We start from the raw sequence: 8133 nt of genomic DNA on the forward strand, positions 1-8133 counted from the left end.
CATGAGTGTGTTTCTAACTTGAAGGACCTCATTTTGGAGTGGGGGAGAGAACATCTTTAAAGAATGTTGTGTATACAGTAGACATTAACCATTTTAGTTGATAATGACCAAATGCAGCAAAATAAATAAAACACCACCTTGGCCCCAAACATGGCATATTTATGTAAACACTTCTAAATATCTCTAGAGTACTGAAATGCCTTCAAAAGCTATGCAGAAAAGGAAAGAGCAGAGACAGAGAAAACCATTCCTGCTGAATCTAAATCTGATCTCTTTAAATTACTGTCCTGCAAAATTCCTCAGAGTTCATGATCTTTTCAATAGCACTACTCTCCCCCACCCACATACCCCAGCTCAAAAAAACGCTGCCCTAAAGGGGCCAAGAATGTGCAGTGGAGAAAGGACAGTCTCTGGAATAAATGCTGCTGTGAAAACTGGACAGCCACATGCAAAAGAATTAAACTGGGCCACCACCTTACACCAAACACAAAAATCAACTCAAAATGGATTAAAGACTTGAATGTAAGACCTGAAACCATAAAACTCCTAGAAGAAAACACAGGCGGTAAGCTCCTTGACACTGGCTTTGGCAATTACATTTTTGGATTTGACACCAAAAGCAACGACAACAAAAGCAAAAATAAGTAAGTGGAACTACACCAAAACTATCAATAAAAAGCTTCTTTCTGCAAAGCAAAGGAGACTACCAACAAATTGAAAAGGCAACCTACTGAATGGGAGAAAATGACTGCAAATCCTATCTCTGATAAGGAGTTAATATTCAAAATATATAAAGAATTCATTCAACTCAATAGTAAAAAAAAAAAGCAAGAACAAAAAAAACTGATTAAAAAAAAGGGCATTATTGGAATAGACATTATTCCAAAGAAGACATACAGATGGCCAACAAGTACATGAAAAGATGCTCAACATCACTAATTATCAGGGAAATGCAAATCAAATCCACAATGAGGTATCACCTCACACCTGTTAGAATGGCTATCGTCAAAAAATTAAGAAATGACAGGTACTGGTGAAGATGCGGAGAAAAGGAAACCCTAGTGCTCTGCTGGTGGGAATGTAAATTGGTGCAGCCACTGTGGAAAACAGTATGGAGTTTCCCCTAAAAATTAAAAGCAGAACATATGATCCAGCAATTCCACTTCTGGGTATTTAGCCAAAGAAAACAAAAACACTAACTTGAAAAGATACATACACCCTCATGTTCATTGCAGCATTTTTTGCAATAGCCAAGACATGGAAACACCTAAGTGTCCATCGACAGATGAATGGATAAAGAAAATGTGGTAAAAATATACAATGGAATATTACTCAGCCATAAAAAAGAATGAAATTCTGCCATTTGTGACAACATGGATGGACCCTGAGGGCATTATGCTAAGTGAAATAAGTCAGACAGAGAAAGACAAATACCATATCTCACATGTGGAATCTTTAAAAAACAAAACAAAACAAAAAAGCGAGCTTATAGATACAAAGAACAGGTTGGCGAGTGCCAGAAGTGGGGTGAAAGGGTGGGCAAAATGGGTAAAGGGGGTCAAAAAGTACAAACTTCCAGTTATAAAAGAAATAAGTCATGGGATGTAATGTACAGCATGGTGACTATAGTTAATACTGTGCTGCATATTTGAAAGTCACTAAGAGAGTAAATCTTAAAAGTTCTCATCACAAGAAAAAAAACTGTAACTATGTGTGGTGACAGATGTTAACTAGACTTACTGAGGTGTTCATTTCACAATATATACAGATATCGAATCATTATGTTGTGCACCTGAAACTAATGTAATGTTATACGTCAATTACACCTCAATTTTAAAAAACACAAAACTGCTGCAGGGGAAAGTCTAACTTGAAAACTCATTCTAAAATATAAAAGTTCAATCATTTCTTGGAAAAACGTGAAACTAGGAAGGGAATATTTTCTATACTAAACAGAAGAGATCCTAGTCACATCCTTACCTCTAAGAATGACAGGAAGGAAGCTGTTATTATTAGGGAGACTATCCAGAGCCAAGTCTGCTACTTAAAAGATAAATACTGAGGAATTCCTGAGTCTCATAAAGGCATGCATATCTTGTGCTGTTTCTCTAAGGTTTGTTTAAGATGAGTAGCTAAAATAATTATCACCATCTATCCCCCACTCCATTGTTCAGTTGCAAAAAGTTCTACTCTAAGGAGTTCTTCAGAAGTACACTTCCATCTGGTGATTTACACTTTCTTATTATATACTGTAAATGTTTATAAAAAATAATAACATTAATAACAAATAAACTTTTAAGTCATCAATGTCATTAGTGCCTGCCAATATCATACTAGTTGATAGCCTTCCTTAGACTCAAAGTGTGTGAAAGAACATCTGAAGGGAGCCCTGTGACCCTTCCTAAGCAGCATTCTCACACCACCACTAAAACACACAGGTGCTGTCATAGAGGAAAAGCTAAGTCCTAACTATAAAACATAAAAACCCGTGCACATTTCATAAGAACTCAACCATGCCAATAACTAATGTGCTGTTGTATAATGCTACAGTGTTGATCAAGCATATTTCAATCAAGGAAAAAATATCAAAATATGGATATGAGGATTTTAAAATAAAAATATGAAATAACCCACAGCACTTACAATTTCTGCACTTCTTCAAAAACTAATGTTCATGACCATTAGGATGAATCATTGCTATGAATGTAAATATGAAAACATTTGAGGAAAAATGTGTAGGCCGACAGATTTTTTTTAAACCAATGCTGTATGATTTTTTTCACTTTCATTTGTTATTTTTAGTTGTGAAAGAATTTAAAATACAGAAAAGTGTAATATAACAAACTCAAATATAACAATTATAACATACTGCCATATTGGCTTCAGATTTTTTTATGAAATAGAAAACTGGAGGTAACTTGGTTTCCCTGCTCATTCCACTGTCCTCTCTGCCCCGTCAAAAGTAACAACCCTGCTGAAATTAATACATCTTCTTCTAATCCATGGTTTTTTTAAATTTATTTATTTATTTATTTATTTATTTTGGCTGCGTTGGGTCTTTGTTGCTGCACACAGGCTTTCTCTAGTTGCGGTGAGCGGGGGCTACTCTTCGTTGCAGTGCACAGGCTTCTCATTGCGGTGGCTTCCCTTGTTGCGGAGCACAGGCTCTAGGCGTGCGGGCTTCAGTAGTTGTGGCACGTGGGCTCAGTAGTTGTGGCTTGCGGGCTCTAGAGCACAGGCTCAGTAGTTGTGGTGCATGGGCTTAGCTGCTCCGCAGCATGTGGGATCCTCCCAGACCAGGGCTCGAACCCGTGTCCCCTGCACTGGCAGGCGGATTCTTAACCACTGTGCCACCAGGGAAGCCCCTAATCCATGTTTTTTAAAAATAAATTTGCAGCATATACATGGATTCACAGACAACACAGATTATTTTATTTTGTTTTTAACAATCGAGTGGTATCACATTTAACTTTTTGTAACTTGCTTTCTTTTTTTCTAAACAAAATGTTTCCAGGATTTATATATGTAGACACAGGTGGACCTGGTTTGTCCTTCTGACTGTATAACAGTAATAAATTGCATTAAAATACTACTGCTTTATTATTATCCATTCCTCTGTAGTTGGATAATTTGTATCTAAATTTTTCCTATTACAAATTTGACTGAAATAAAAATGCTTGTACATGTTTCCTTTTGCATAAATGCTTGTACATGTTTCCTTTTGCATATGTAACTCTGTAGAGTTATATATCCCTTTAACTGCTGGTTCATAGGATATATTCATTTTCAACTTCACAAAATCTTGCCGAAAATTACACATCCTTCTACAGTGTATTAGGGTTTCTCTTCCCCACAGCCTTGTTAACAATTGGTAGTATTAAACTTTAGTATTAAAGTAGTATTAAACATAGTTTTATTAGACAAATGTGCTTAACTTAGCTCCCTATGTAACAGCAGTGGCAAACAGGGCGGTCATAACTTTGGTATCCTTATCTTTTCTGGTGCTGAATTCTCCTGCAAAACTGCCTCAGGAAGTAAGTGGAGGGTTTCCAACTCTCAAAGCAATGAATTCTCCAGCTTCACCTCTGGCTGAATTACGTACACTCCAGGCACAAAACATAATACAAAGAGAATGGCGCAGGAAATGAGCCTTGTGACTCAAGGAAAACATAGTAAAGCAGAGCCCAAAAGGCTCTTTAAAGTAGATCATACAATCGTGACTACAGAGCAATTCACATAAAGTGCACAGGAAGGAACTGCTTATCTACATTTTTCACCCCCAGTAGTATATATGATTATTTGTTATCTGCTGTATTTTATATGTTTACACTATTTTATAACCACAATTCTGGAGATATTCCCATCAAGTGTGATAGATTAAAACTTATTTTCCTTCTTCTAGGCATTCAGATTCAGGATGGCCGAGTAGAGAAAGAGACTCTTTGTCTCAAAACCTTGTCAAAAGGTGGTAGAATTGGTGAATTTTAGGGTTTGAAGAAATCTACAGTATTCAATGATTTCAGATGATGAAGAAACTAAAGCTCAGAAGAGTTATAAGCAATCTGCTCAATGTTACCAGATGAATTAGTGGCAAAGCCAGGAGGAGAACCCCAACCTGCTGACTCCCAACTCAGCATTTCCATACCACCATATTCATTTTCTGTAAACAAATGATGAAACAGGTATGGAGGATTCTGGGCTATTTGATTCAGCACGCTATCCTGTCTTTTAAAATGCGAAATCTCCTCTCATATTGGCTTACCACCCCCTCTCCAAAAGAAGTTACAACAAAATGAAGAGCAGCTACCATTTCTGCCAATCTGAAAGGAAGAGTAGATCCAAAAAGGGGCCAAGTGATACACTGGAATTCAACTGAATACAGCAGGACTGTGAGAACAGCAAATGAGCAAACAGGGATGAGAAGATTCTGTTTAAGCCTCAATGCTACTGAGCAAGAGGGCTCCATGATATAACTTGTTCTAGATATATGAAATCGGTGATTACCTCAACTTTTAACTTTTAAATTTTTATTAAAACATTATACAAGCCTTTTAAAAAACATATAGGCTAGATTTATAACAAAAAGCAATAGTCAGTGGGATATTGTGACCAGAATAACATTTTAAAATCATCATTCAGGGAATTCCCTGGCAGTCCAGTGGTTATTAGGACTCCACACTTTCACTGCCGAGGGCCTGGGTTCAAGCCCTGACTGGAGAACTAAGATCCCCCCTGCAAAAAAAAAAAATTAAAAAAAAAATAAAATCATCATTCAGACAGTGGAAAAGAGAACAGAGCTGGATAGGGGTAGAACATGAGAGGAAACAGGGATTGCAATTAGGAGGCTACTGGAGAAGTCTAAGAGAGAAATGAAGGTGGCTTAGACAAGAGCAGTAGTGGAGCAGATAGTCAAATAGTCAGATTTGGTTATTTCTGGGATGCAAGGATGGTTCAACATACACAAATCAATTAATACGATACATTGCGTTAACATAATGAAGAATAAGAATCACATGATCATCTCAATAGATGCAGAAAAAGCATTTGATAAAACCCAACACTCTTTCATGATTAAATAAAAAGCTCAACAAACTAGGAATAAATGGAAATTAACTCAGCATAACAAAAGCCATATAGAAAAAGCCCATAGCTAACATCATACTCAACAGTAAAAAACTGAAACTGGACACTAAGATCAGGAACAAGGCAAGGATGCCCACTCTCACCATTTCTACTTAACAGAGTACCAGAAGTCACAGCCAAAGCAATTAGGAAAGGAAAAATAAATAAATAAAAGGCATCCAAATCAGAAAGGAAGAAGTAAAACTGTTCCTGTTTGCAGACATGTTTTTATATATAGAAAACCCTAAAGACTCCATGAAAAAATCCCAAACTATTAGAACTAACAAATTCAGTAAAGTTGCAGGATACAAAATCAACGTACACTAATAGACGAACTATCTAAAAAGGAAATCAAGGGAAGAATCCCATTTACAACATAGCATCAGAAAGAATAAAACAATAAGGAACAAATTTAACTAAGGAAGTGAAAGACTTGTACACTGAAAACAATAAAACACTGACAAAAGAAATTAAAGACACAAACAAATGGAAAGATGTCTCATGTTCATGGATTGGAAGGCTTAATATTGTTTAAATGTCCATACTACCCAAAGAGATCACAGACTCAGTGCAATCCTTATCTAAATCCCAATGGTATTTTTTATAGAAAGAGAAAAAACAATTCTAAACTTCATACTGAACCACAAAAGACACCAAATAGCCAAAACAATCTTGAAAAAGAATAAAGCTGGAGGTATCACATGCCCTGATTTCAAAATATACTATAAAGCTACAGTGATTAAAATAGTATATGGTAGTGGCATAAAGGCAGGCATATAGATTAGTGGAATAGAACAGAGAGCTGAAAAATAAATCCACTGGGGATTCCCTGGTGGCACAGTGGTTAAGAATCCGCCTGCCAATGCAGGGGACATAGGTTCGAGCCCTGGTCCAGGAAGATCCCACATGTCGCGGAGCAACTAAGCCCGTGCACCACAACTACTGAGCCTGCGCTCTAGAGCCTGCGAGCCACAACTACTGAGCCCGTGTGCCACAACTTCTGAAGCCTGCACACCTAGAGCCCATGCTCCACAGGAGAAGCCACCATGATAAGATGCCTGCGCACCGCAACAAAGAGTAGCCCCCGCTCGCTGCAACTAGAGAAAGCCCGCACGCGGCAACGAAGACCAAACACAGCCAAAAATAAAAATAAATAAATAAATATATTTAAAAAAAAAAAAAAAAAGCACAGGCAACAAAAGCAAAAATAGACAAATGGGACTACATTCGGCCCTTTGTATCTGTGGGCTCTGCATCCTCAGATTCAACCAACTGTGGATGGAAAAAATTCAGGAAAAAAAATCCCAGAAAGTCCCCAAAAGCAAAACTTGAATTTGCCATGCAGGCAACTATTTAGATAGCATTTATATTGCATTAGGTAATATAAGTAATCTAGAGATGATTTAAAGTATACGGGAGAATGTGTGTAGGTTATATGCAAATGCTATACCATTTTATATAAGAGACTTGAGCACTGCGGATTTTGGTATCTGTTGGGCACCTGGAACAAATTCCCCACAGATACTGAGGGATGACTGTATACTAGACTAAAAAACTTCTGCACAGCAAACAATCAACAGAGGAAAAAGGAAACCTACAGAATGAGAGAAAAATATTTGCAAACCATATATCTGATAAGGGGTTAATTTCCTAAATACATAAGGAATTCCTACAATTCAAGAGCAGAAAAACCAATAGCCCAACTTAAAATGGGCAAAGGACTTGCATAGACATTTCTCTAAAGAAGACATACAAATTGTCAACAGTATATGAAAAAATGCTCAATATCAACCAATCATCAGGAAAACGCAAACTAAAATCACAATAAACTATCACCACATACTGTTAGGATGGCTATTATTAAAAAAAAAAAAAAAAAAAAGACAAGTGTTGGAGAGGATGTGGAGAAACTGGAACCCTTATACGCTGTTGGTGGGAATGCAACGGTACAGCCATTATGGAAAACGGCGTGCAAGTTCCTCAAAAAAAATTAAAAATAGAACCACCATATGATACAGCAATCCCACTTCTGGATATTTTTCCAAAATAACTGAAGTTGGGATTTCAAAGAGATATAAGATATGTTCAATGCACTGCTATTCACAACAGCCAAGATGTGGAAACAACCTAATGGGTTAATGAACTTTAAAAAGGTGATATAGGGACTTTCCTGGTGGTCCAGTGGTTAAGACTCTGCGCTTCCAGCGCAGGGCTGGTCGGGAAACTAGGATCCCACATGCTGTGCAGCATGGCCAAAATAATTAAATAAATTAAAAGGTGATATATATATATATATATATATATACACACACACACACACAATGGGGTATTATTCAACCTTAAAAAAGAAGGAAACCCTATAATATGCAACAATATAGATGAACCTTGAAGACATTATGCGAGGTGAAATAAGCCAGTCACAGAAGCACAAATAGCACGATTCCACCCACATGAGGTATCAAGATCGTCAAACTCATAGAATAGAATGGTGGTTACCAGGGACTAGGGGGG

The sequence above is a fragment of the Eschrichtius robustus genome, chromosome 13, assembly GCF_028021215.1.
Source record: "Eschrichtius robustus isolate mEscRob2 chromosome 13, mEscRob2.pri, whole genome shotgun sequence".
In the NCBI taxonomy this organism is placed as follows: domain Eukaryota; kingdom Metazoa; phylum Chordata; class Mammalia; order Artiodactyla; family Eschrichtiidae; genus Eschrichtius; species Eschrichtius robustus.